General features: G+C 47.2%; 2 long non-coding RNA genes across 2 annotated transcripts; both read left to right on the top strand.

The window, feature by feature from the left end:
• The first annotated feature begins 741 nt into the window (after positions 1-741).
• Positions 742-4,146, top strand: LOC118005668. The gene is made up of 3 exons (XR_004677842.1): positions 742-1,481; positions 3,225-3,306; positions 3,532-4,146. It is a non-coding gene; the product is annotated as an uncharacterized LOC118005668 (long non-coding RNA).
• Positions 4,147-8,182: 4,036 nt separating this feature from the next.
• On the top strand, positions 8,183-9,556 carry LOC118005665. The gene is made up of 2 exons (XR_004677841.1): positions 8,183-8,729; positions 9,025-9,556. It is a non-coding gene; the product is annotated as an uncharacterized LOC118005665 (long non-coding RNA).
• The last annotated feature ends 1,670 nt before the right edge of the window (positions 9,557-11,226 follow it).

Here is an 11,226-nt window from a genome sequence, read left to right as displayed (position 1 = left end):
TCTGAAGGGTTAAAAAAGGCTCCTGTTCCTGATTAGCCGTGATGCTTGGGCTAACTAAAACTGGGAAAAGGCCAGTCATGCTGCTGGCCTGCTAGAGTGACTGAACACATTTCTTTTTTTTTTTTTTTTTTTAAGATTTTATTTATTTATTTGACAGAGAGACAGCAAGAGCAGGAACACAAGCAGGGGGAGTGGGAGAGGGAGAAGCAGGCTTCCTGCCGAGCAGGGAGCCCGATGCGGGACTCGATCCCAGGACCCTGGGATCATGACCTGAGCCGAAGGCAGACGCCCAACGACTGAGCCACCCAGGCGCCCGACTGAACACATTTCTTAAAGCGCAGAAGCGAGATAGACATCCCAAAAGATTGACCTGAATTTGCCTTGCAAATGGTAGTTTCTGCCTTGTTGCTGCACTGCTGTGGAAAAAAAAAAGTCACGATTGGAATATGGCAGGGAAGGAAGTTCCCAGGTCCTCAGAGGAATGGCTCTGAGTGTTAGCAAGTTTTTCCTAATATTTGACCTAAAATGTTCTTTCCTTCAGGACCACACAGGCTTTTTTTTTTTTTTTCCTTCTTAAACACAAAACACAACTGCATCATACATTCCTCCCCTCGCTTCTGTACTGGGAGCACAAGAGTTGTAATGATGCCCTTGGCTCTGGGTCTCTAAACCTTCCCATTGAATTTCTCTAACCTCACACAACAGGACCAGCCCAAGCCTTGCAAGGGAGGGAGGAACTACATTCAGGGCAATAAGTGCCCAGATCTGGATTGAATTAGTCTGGTCTGTGTGCCATTCCTGGCCTCTGTATGCTTTCAGGTTTGCGTACGAACAGTGCTCCGTGTGATCTGCCTTGGAACCCCTTCCCCCGCTGCCCCTTTTCCTTTTTACCTTGAGCTTTTGCTTGGTACTTTAGCTCTTATTATTATGTTGGCAGAGTGCTTTCCCTCCCTCTCCCCCAAGCACAGTTGCGGTATATTGTTCCTGTGCTGTATTAGAAAGAATGATGGATGAATAATTTGGGGGAATGTATACTCTGGTTGTGCATTAAATAGTCCTAGATGTTGGAGAAGTCACACCCCTGTTCTGGGCTTCACCTGACAGGGGATTGGGAGAGGGCTACATTCGAAGTGGTTCATAAACCTGGAGACCAGAAATACATTTTTTGCAAGTCCCCTCCCCTACCTCCAGCACTTCCTTCGATGGGTGCTAGGAGGACAGCAGTGTCTCCCCGTGAGGGGGCCAGCTTTGAGGCCCGCTGCTGGACTTGATGCGTTCTAGATCCTTCTCAGTCCTACAATTTGTCTTCTCCCTGTCTCTCCAGATGCCGTGCAGTGCGCCACTGGCTTGTACTTAACTTGCCAAAGCTTCGGTGCCTTCTAGGTGGTCCACACGGTTTCAGACCACTCCCTGTCACTCCAGGCTGGAGTCCGGACCTTCCACAGCCTAAAAGAGAAGGGCAGTTTGGTGATTTTTTTAAGGTATCTCCTTTATTTAAAAGAGTGAATTGGGGACTCTGAGAAGTCAGGGGGTGGCAAGCGCTCTGAGCTTGGGTCAAAGGACAGCAGGTAGGAGAGGCGCCCACATGCCTCAGGTGCTGTGTCCCAGTAGCCACACAAAGAGGCTTCTGGAAAGAAAAGATTCCTACCAGTTTCTGAGGGAGCAGATGGCCTCGGAGGGCTGCCTGCCTCCCCCACCCCCACCCCCCGCCCCCAGGCTCCAGGACCGACTTAGCTTCCTACTCCTGTAGGAAGCATGACAAGCCCCACCTACACTGCTGGCCCGAATGTTTGAGAACTTGGAGCAGTTGGGAGCACAAACATTTACTCTCTGGAGGTGTTGTTTGGTGCTGCTGTGACCGAGGCCAAAAATGCAGTTTCCTAAATCCCCTGTTCCTATTGTAGGGCACACACTACAGATTAAAGAAAAAGAAAAGAAGTACGAAAAAATAAACAGCGAGTGTGCCAGTGGGCTAGGCATCTGTAGAAAAAGAGGGAAAATCTGGGTGGCTTTAGGGAAAACAAAGACAACCAAACAGGAAAAGAATTCAAGAACACACAAAGTGTGAATCAGATGCGTGAAAACACACATAAAAGAAAATCCATTCATATAGAAGATAAACATTGAGAAGGGGATTCTGTGTGGTAAGTAACTTAAAATGTTTACTCCAGGAGGCTAATAAGGTCTCCCATGTAAAACAGAAGCATTTAGAAATATGATTTGCCAGTAAGATAAATGCTGAAACAAAACATAAAAAGTTGAGACAAAATTCCGACCACATTTTACTTAAATATCTCCTTAAGTCACTATAAAAAAAACAAGATACTTCCAGTTACTCTACTTATTGATCTACACCTTCCCAAGAGAACTTAAAATGAAATGATAACATTGATCAAAGAGTTGGCACCAAGAACCAAAGGATAACATTTCAGCTAGTCAGAAAGTTAACAGTGGCATAACTGCTTAAATATTTGGGAGAACATGATGACCGAAAATCTTAGGTTACTCAGTAATTATATATAACCTTGGAGAAATTTTCTAAAATCTCCATGCCTCAGTGTGCTCATACATAAAATGGGACATTGCTGTTTCATGGCTCTGTTGTGAGAAAATAAATAATCTAAAATGCCACCATAATTCTAATTAAAATGCAATCGTGAGTGCAGTGAGTGAAACCTTCTCATCTTTAAGAACCAAGAGAATGGTTTTTCTTAGGAAAAAAGAAAGTCTTCCTGAAGTTAGCCAAACAACAAGGAAAAAAAATAATTCAGCTGAAAGGGGAAAAAAATGGCTGACCCAGGTTTCAGCTCTATATCCCCTTTCTAATAAAGACACAAGGCAACCATGTTTTATATCTTTTACTAAGAATTCATTTGGAATGTTTTCCGTATACATTATAAATAAGTTCCAGAATCCAGGTAGCCTAAAGAAACCACATTTCCCTGATGGGTTCTGTTGCTTATAGAAATCGTTCCTATTACCTATTCACAGGAACGTTTGGCCTATTTAAAGGTCGCAGGTGTGTGAGAACAGATGGTATTGAGAACCGGGACATATTCAGGCTGCGAAAAGACTGCCAACAGTCAGCTTGAGGGTAATGCTTTAAGAGCAGCAGTGTTTTTTTCCTTTCCCTTACTCATGTGTGCATAGCGAGCAGGTTCTCTGTGAGAGCCATGTCCTGGAGATTTAATTTGTATCTTTTTTTCTCCTCTTCTGTTCTTTAGGAGACAAGTGCCAGATATTTCAAAATATAGGCTAGCTCAGAAAACCACCTTGGAGTCAATGCAGTGAGCCTCCCTGAGAATGGTAGGTATGGAGTGAGTTGGTTGTGCCTACTATTGGGGGTTTAAAAAGGAAGGGGAGGATGGAGAGAGAAAGAGATGGAAAAAAACAGCAGAGGAGCTGTTTCCTCCTGGGCAGGGTGGGGACAGGGTTCGCTATCTGGGACAGGACGGTGGTTGGGGTCGACGGGAGGCAGAATGCTATTGGCCCGGTCCTGAACCATCACTCCCGGACTCTTGGCCTCTGCAGGTGTCTGACTACAAGAACTGAGTGTGCAGGTCAGGAGGAACGGCCATGGCTTAGTGTTCGGCCTGATAACGTGTGCAGGCCACTGGCAGAGTGACTGTGATACAGCCGATCACCCACACCCACAAACCACTGTGAACTCACCAGCTCTGGCTGGCGTCCACAGCCGTGGTCCTAGCAGAATGCCCTGCTCCAGGCTCTGCCCCCAGACCCGCCGCCCTTTAGGGATGGCTTCACCAGGGAGAGTCAACCAGCACTGCTTCCTCAGCCACCCTGTGCCTGGAAGTGGCATTCCCATCCCAAAGGATTAGATCACTCAAGGCTGAAACATCCCCCACTGCCCATCTGTGAGTCCACGGAGACTAGCAAAGAGCTTAGCGCTCCAGCCGGGGCCAGGGTGCTGGGAGCCCTCTGCCCGGTCTTGCCAGGGCTCAGCAGCCACTCGCTGCGCACCACGAGGACACTGGAACAGGGGTACATTGCCTGAAAAGCCAGGAAGCTACTGCCCGCAGTGCTGGGCTCTCTGTCCAGCTTCTGAGAGTCAGCCCAGCCCTGCAGGCCCAGCGCTGCCTATAGCCCTTCTGTCAGCAGCTCACCTGGGACCAGCAAGCAGCTCCACGCAGCCTGATCCAGACAGCCCAAGGCAGACCAAAGCGGGGGGGGGGGGGGGGGGGGGGGGGGAGCGTGGAATAGAGTTTTCCTTTTACTCTGGAACTGGCACTTAGAGTCCCAGCTGAAAAGAAGAGGTGCTAAATGCCTCACATCCAAGAGAGTTATTAGAAACCCAAAGCCAGATCTGCTTCTTCCCCTGCCCTCACCTCCCTGGGTTTCCTACGGGGCAACATCTTAGGTTCCACAGTCCCCAGTCAACAGCCACCACCATCACCTCGCTGTTCCCTTTATGGGGGTGGGGGGCTGGCGGGGGTGGGTAAGCAGGAGGAGTCATGTAGGTCAACCACCTTGGGCAGGGTTCACAGTGAGAAGTGGATCCCTCCCTGTGCCCCACCGGCCACCCCTGCCCCAAGGTGAAGAAGTGGGAGGGGACAGGCTGCAGGGAAGGTGGCATCTCACTGGCCAGGTGGACATCTGCTAGGCTCACTCTTGCGGATCTCCCCCTCGCCTACCTGAGCGGAAGATGGTGACAGGGGCTCTGTAAGGTCTTGAGCTGTCTTCCAGGATTTACCCAGAGGGCTGCTGCCTGGCAAAGGAACCCAGCAGCAAGAACTGGGCGAGAGCAGAAGAGGCCTCACCAAGCTAGCTGGCCCACATCAGGCAACAGTGTGTTCCTTTGTCCCTGCCCCTTCCTACCCCAGCAGCCTGGAGGATCTTAAAACTGAGCAAGAGAAGGAGCCTGACAGGGAATTCTGAATTCAGCACGTGAATGAGGTTTTTAATTGGACTGCAAGTGACAAGAAAGTAATGGAATCTGCCCAAGATGTGCTAAGGGAGAAGCTTTTCATTTTTCATTTGTTAGTTTGTTTTGTTTGGCTAGGAACAAATCCAATTTGAGGGTAGTGATTAGAAAAATGAAAACCGTTTCATGTTTTACCCCACTGAGTTGAGCCTGCTCAGTGAACAGTTATGGAATCATAAGCAGTGAGGGACCCATGGAAGCTTGGGCTAGAGAAGCTTCCAGATCCTCCCCCCGCCCCCCCACCAGATGTCAGATCTCACTGTAGCAGGGTATCCATCTGAAAGAGGGCCACACCCATTGCCGGGATTCAGGTTTGTATGGGCATGTCTGGAACATAGTGGGGTTAGTCAATCCTGGGCTCCTGTCTGGGTCCTGAGGGGAAGTGGGGAGGAGGCGCTGCAAGTCAAACTTCCATTCAAATTGGGTACGATATTGGAGCTAAAGCATTGCTCTGCAGTCGCCTTTACCTCTGTGCAAACTCTGTGCTCAAGGTGAGAAGTTTTTTGCTTGGCAACCATTGCATCCAAAGCTGTGCCGTCCAAATCAGAAGCCACTAGCCATCTGTGACGATTTAAATATAATTAAAACTTCACCTCTTATATCATACTAGTCACATTTCAAGCGCTAAGTAATCCCATGCAGCCAGTGGTTACTGTGTTGAATAGTCAAGATATAGAACATTTCCATCGTGGCAAAAAATTCTATTAGGCTGCTCTGTTTCCGAGAAAAAGCTGTTTGTTCCAATGATGGCAGAGAAAATGGCCAAGCTGGACTTCTGAGCTATCATCTGGTATGGTCAAAATGACAAATTCCAAACTTCATGGACAAGTCAAAAGGTAAAGTGACGTCACAGAGAGAGGACAAGAAGCAGCCCCAGGACTGCAGAGGACACGGTGAGCCCTGATGCCTAAGTTCTGCTTTAGGAATTTGAGGGAGGGGACAGCCCGGTCACTTGGCAGAGACTGGTCCCCAGGGAGGTGATGGTGGGACTCAGGAGTGGTGGGAGCGCCTGGTGGCAGCGATCCCACTATGGCAATTCCCTCCTGGGAACTCTCAAAAATGACGTGAGATCTGAAGGACAAGGGCCTGGGACGGATGCCTTACAGTATTTTTTTTATTCCCTGGGAGATGAAAAGTAGCAGGAGTGGCCTGGTACTTACCTAATGTTGTGTAACTAATTCCTCCAAAACTTACTGGCTTAAGACAACAATCATTATTTATTATCCCTCACCGTTTCCCACAGTGGGTCAGGAACTCGGGACCAAATTGGTAGGGTGTCTCTAGCTTAGGGTCTCTCATGGGGTTGCAGTCCAGATGCTAGCCGGGTGGCGGTCATTTGAAGGCGTGACTGGGGCTGGAGGCCCACTGCCAAGGTAGCTCACTCACATACCTGGCTAATTGGTGCTGGCTATTCGTAGGAGGCCTGAGGGCTCTGCATGTGGACTTCTTCCCATGGGCTTCCTCAGTGTTCTCACAACGTGGTAGCTGGCTTGCCCCAGAATGAGAGATTCAAGCCTTTGAAGTCACACAAACTTGTACTTCTGCTATATTCTGTAGTCACACTGACCAGGCCTAATTTGGTGTGGGAGGGAGTTCTACTCCATGAATACCAGGAAATACTAGGAGGCAGAGTTTACTGGGGGCCATCTTGGAGGCTGGCTACCACGTGGTCACATAGAGCCACGTGCTACGTATTATCAGAATGTATGATGGGAAATCTGTCAGTTGCAAGTGACCAAAATCTCTCTAAGGTTTGTCTCAAGAAAAATCAAATAAAAGAGGATGCGTCTACTAGCACATATAACCGAAAAGTCTTGGTGTCACTGGAGGGAGGTACTTCAAAGACATCCCCAGGGTTTTGTCTCATTCTCAGATCTGCTGTCCTCCTGTGGTGGTGAGATGGCCACCAGTAGCTCCAGGCTTGCATTTCCAGTTTAAGAGAAAGAGACTGCCTCTTTCCTGTTAGCACCAACAAAAATCCCAGGTGGCTTCCATGGGCTAGAATATTTATTTCTCAACCAGTCACTGTGGTCTCTTTCGAATATGGTACTGATGGCCAGGCTTAAGTCCCCTGCTCATCCCCGGACTAGGTGGCTGTCACAACAACAACAAAGCATGAATGGTGCTGGGCTGGCAAAATCAACCACCGTTCAGTACAAAAACACATCCCTGTCTGTCTGCTTTCATAACAGAAAATTCTATCACATTACACTCACCCCCTTAGGAAGACTGACAGTGCCAAACTTCCAACCCAGAAACACATCACGGTTTTCCATTACCCTTCCTACAGAAGCAGACAGAGACATCCCTCTGGGAGACTTATTTTGCACAGCCAAGGCTAGCGATTTCTCTGGTATCTCTAAATCTGGATGGTGCTTCAGGGGCCACGCTTTGGTTTATACTGATCACAATGCCTCACTTCCAGTGTCCTGTAGTGTGTCTCTTGGCAGCAGGTGGAAAGAGAGTAACTTCCCAGCAGGCCCTTAAAGATGCGTGATTAAAATTACTTTATTAAAGAGAAATATGACCTTGTATAAGTAGGGTATAATAAATACAGTAGCAGCTCACTCGTCCAGGCCCTAGATGGCTGATTGGTAATGTATTCAACCCTTTGCAATACAGACTGTGTTCCTGGGTGGGGAAACATTTCTGCAGATCAGATAAAGCACTCACACAGCTGTACATTTAACCACTCATTCGAAGGCTTATTGATTCTAACTGAGCATATAAACATGTGGTTTGGGACGTGGTTGATTCTTCTAGCTCCCCAGTCAGTGGCAGATAAGAAACAAAAGACTGATTGGGGTGTGGCAGGGAGTCACCGCGTTGCCGGCAAAGAAGGTACCTGACGGTTTGAGGAGCTCAGCCTGCAGTGGCGTCCTGGTTCTCGCTGCTCTTTGTTTCTGGTGCTAAGGAAGCACTTTAGCACTTTCCATGTCACGTCTCATTCAATCCTGTCAACCCCATAAGGTCGGGGCTATTGTTTGCCCCATTTCATAGATGCGAAAACTGAAGCTTCAGGGTGATGTCAGGTATTAAGAAAAGGTCGTTGTGGGGCGCCTGGGTGGTTCAGTTGGTTAAGCGACTGCCTTCGGCTCAGGTCATGATCCTGGAGTCCCGGGATCGAGTCCCGCATCGGGCTCCCTGCTCGGCAGGGAGTCTGCTTCTCCCTCTGACCCTCCTCCCTCTCATGCTCTCTGTCTCTCAGTCTCTCTCTCTCTCAAATAAATAAATAAAATCTTAAAAAAAAAAAAAAAGAAAAGGTCGTTGTGCTTGGTGACACCTACTTAACAAAACAGGTTAGTAGGTAGCGTCATTTAGAAAAGTGGCTTTTACCGGAGACTTTTTAGGGCATAAAAGGGTAAGTGGAGATGTTACTTCCAAGATCTGTCTTATCCCACAGCCGGGCAAACTAAGGCGGCTCTGGGGTGCCTTCTGGGCCTGAGATTCTGTAACTTTAGAAATGGTTCTGAGGGGGTTGTCTGTTGGAACTGCCTTCCGAGTTCCCTGTCAGGGCTCGGAAGGGGGAGGTCTGGGACAGTGGTGGACAATGCAGTCTCTTTTCAGGATGATTGCTAATAACGGCCCCCCGGCATCTCCATGGTGGGTCCGATTCCTCCAGCTATATTTCTCTGGCCCACTTGGCATCCTGGCTGGAACGACACAAGATCCACTCCTACTCCAGGTGCCCACAGACCTCAGCTGCCCTCATCCCCTGTCTCAAGATTACACGGGACACATTCAAAGAATTCTTCCTTTGAAGAAGGTCGTCGTCTTTGGACTTGAGGTCAGATGCAGGAATTACTGAGGCTCCTGCTTTCATTTGCTCCCCTGCCCTTGGTTTAGCCAGTTGAGAGAAGAAGCCATTGGCTTCAATGTTTTCTTAACCTTGACAAGCAAACAAGCGGGGGGAAATCCACTGTGTGTTTTCTTCTCTCACAGCGCGAATTAAGAGGCCCTTCTGGATCCTTCCTAGTGGGGGTGGATGTGGTATTGGGAAGGATAATCGTTTTTCCAAGACTGTTGGAGTCACTGAGATTATGTGGATTTCACAGATAGGGTGTGTGTGTTCCTTCTTGCAGATTTTCACGACCCAGTGCAGTCCCCCAAGGCCCAAAATGAAGCTGGAATGATCCATGCCTCTTTGAATGCCAGTATCTCCAAAGAGCTCAGGAATTTCAGTTTCCTGGAACTCAGACCTATTATGTGAAATGCTTCAGTTTCTGAGCCTTGGCAATTCTCATATGCCCATTGTTCTTTCTGGCCTGGACCTGACCCTTGCATATGCATTTAGAAACACTTGCACAGGACAAGGAAGAGGCGTCAAGGAAGAAGATCCAAATATCAAAATTGTCCTTTGAAAAATACAACTGTTACTGAATTCGAACCCTCTGCTTTATCTGGGCACAATATTCTCTTTCAAAGATAGTTCTTTTATTTTTAGATTTTACAGTGCATAAAGAACAGACACCCCTAGGGGTGTGGTGTTGGCTGGCGCTAGATGAAATTATGAAGGAAAGGACATTGAATTTCCCCATCTTCCTTTTTTGCAACTTTTTACCACCTCTTAGCGACTCCCCTGCCCCAGATGTCCCTGCTGTAAGGACATTCTCTCCCAACAGGGAAAAAACAAGGCTATGTAATAAGTGAATTCAAAGGGAAAGAATTAGGAATGTGTTGTAATGTTTTATGCTGACATGAAACCATGCATTTTAAAAGACAACCTCTAAAGAGGGGGGCACTTTGTAGGAATAAGTTTCTTTTTAGGGGCGAGGTCGAATGTCCTAAATTCTCCTCCCCATGAAAATCGCTGGGGTGGGAGCCTGTGCATAAAACATGCCCTTCCCCCGCCTTACTCCTGACCTGAAGGCTCTAGGAAAAGAATCTAAAAGTCAGTGTTCTGGGTCATTTTTGTGACTAGCTGGGCTTGGGAATCATGGCACTCTACACCCACACAAAGCTGAAGGTCTCGTGGAGTTGTAGAAAATTATGCTTCTTAGGGAAAGAGATCTGTGTTTGAAGAAGCCACTTGACAGGTGGCTTGAGCTAAGCATTTAGCTTCCTTGAGTCTCACCTGTAAATCAGATTAATTGTCTTGCTTTTGCTGGGTTGTTGTGCTCGTGGAAATCATGCACATAAAGGCCTGGCACAAGGTTCTCTGATCCATGTGCTCAGTTAACAATAATTCTTCTTAGTGTTGAGTAAGAATTTGCACATGCCAAATGTCTTTGTATCATTTCAAATGGGTGTTCAGAATCTTTTTAAAAAATTTACTTAAATGCTTTCAAACAGGAGCACCTGGCTGGCTCAGTCGGTAGAGCATGCAACTCTTGACCCCAGGGTTGTGGGTTTGAGCCCCACACTGGGTGTAGAGATTACTTAAAAAAATTAAAAATCTTTAAAAAGAAGAAAGAAAAGAAAGAAAGAAAGAGAAAGAAAGAAAGAGAAAGAAAGAAAGAAAGAAAGAAAGAAAGAAAGAAAGAAAGAAAGAAAGAAAGAAAGAAAGAAAAAGAAAGAAAGAAATGCTTTCAAACATATATAAAAGTACATAAAATAGTATAATAACTCTTCCTGTACCTATTACCTTGCCTTTACAAGGATCGGCATATTGCCTTACCTTCTTGTAATTCTGTTCAGTTTTTTAAGTGGTAAGAAAAGTAATGGTCCCCACGGTAACCTATGCTTGGTATTTTAAACCTTCTGAGAACAGATGCTACAGTTTTGGGGAAGAAGGATAACATACGCTAGAAAAACCCACTATAGGTCAGCATCCCATTGACAGATAAACGATGGTGACTCTCCTCAGACACCATTCTAACCATACACAGTTCATCACCACAACTCAGGCCCCTGGGCCCACAGGTATGTCTACAAAGAAGGCCACATCCTGGACCACATTGAACACAGTCAGTGGTATTGTAGAATTAACTCCCGCTAAGACAAGTATGTCTCCAAACTGGAGAAACCGTAAAGGGGATTCATGTCCAGCCCATCCCTCCAGCCAGACGGCATGTTGCATGCAAAAAACTGTGTCAGAGCCGCTCTTTGTCTGGGTGAAGAACAAAAGCGCTGAGGAGGCTGGAATCCTGGGCCTGGTGTGCTGGGTGAAAGGTCTGCTATTCGAGAGTGTGAAGGACATTCATGACTTCTTTCTTCCTGACAACCTGTGGCAGTCCTCACATTTGCAAAGGGACATGTGGTCCTTGTCATTTGTTTCTAAGGCTCATCGTTCTTGAATCAGTGTGATGTACTAACGCCCCCAGTGAGAACTCACAGCTCCTAAT

Source organism: Mirounga leonina, unplaced genomic scaffold (genome assembly GCF_011800145.1).
Source record: "Mirounga leonina isolate KUSES-001 unplaced genomic scaffold, KU_Mleo_1.0 Mir_115, whole genome shotgun sequence".
In the NCBI taxonomy this organism is placed as follows: domain Eukaryota; kingdom Metazoa; phylum Chordata; class Mammalia; order Carnivora; family Phocidae; genus Mirounga; species Mirounga leonina.
The sequence above is the reverse complement of the archived record's forward strand: the minus strand, read 5'-3'. Positions and strand labels throughout refer to the sequence as shown.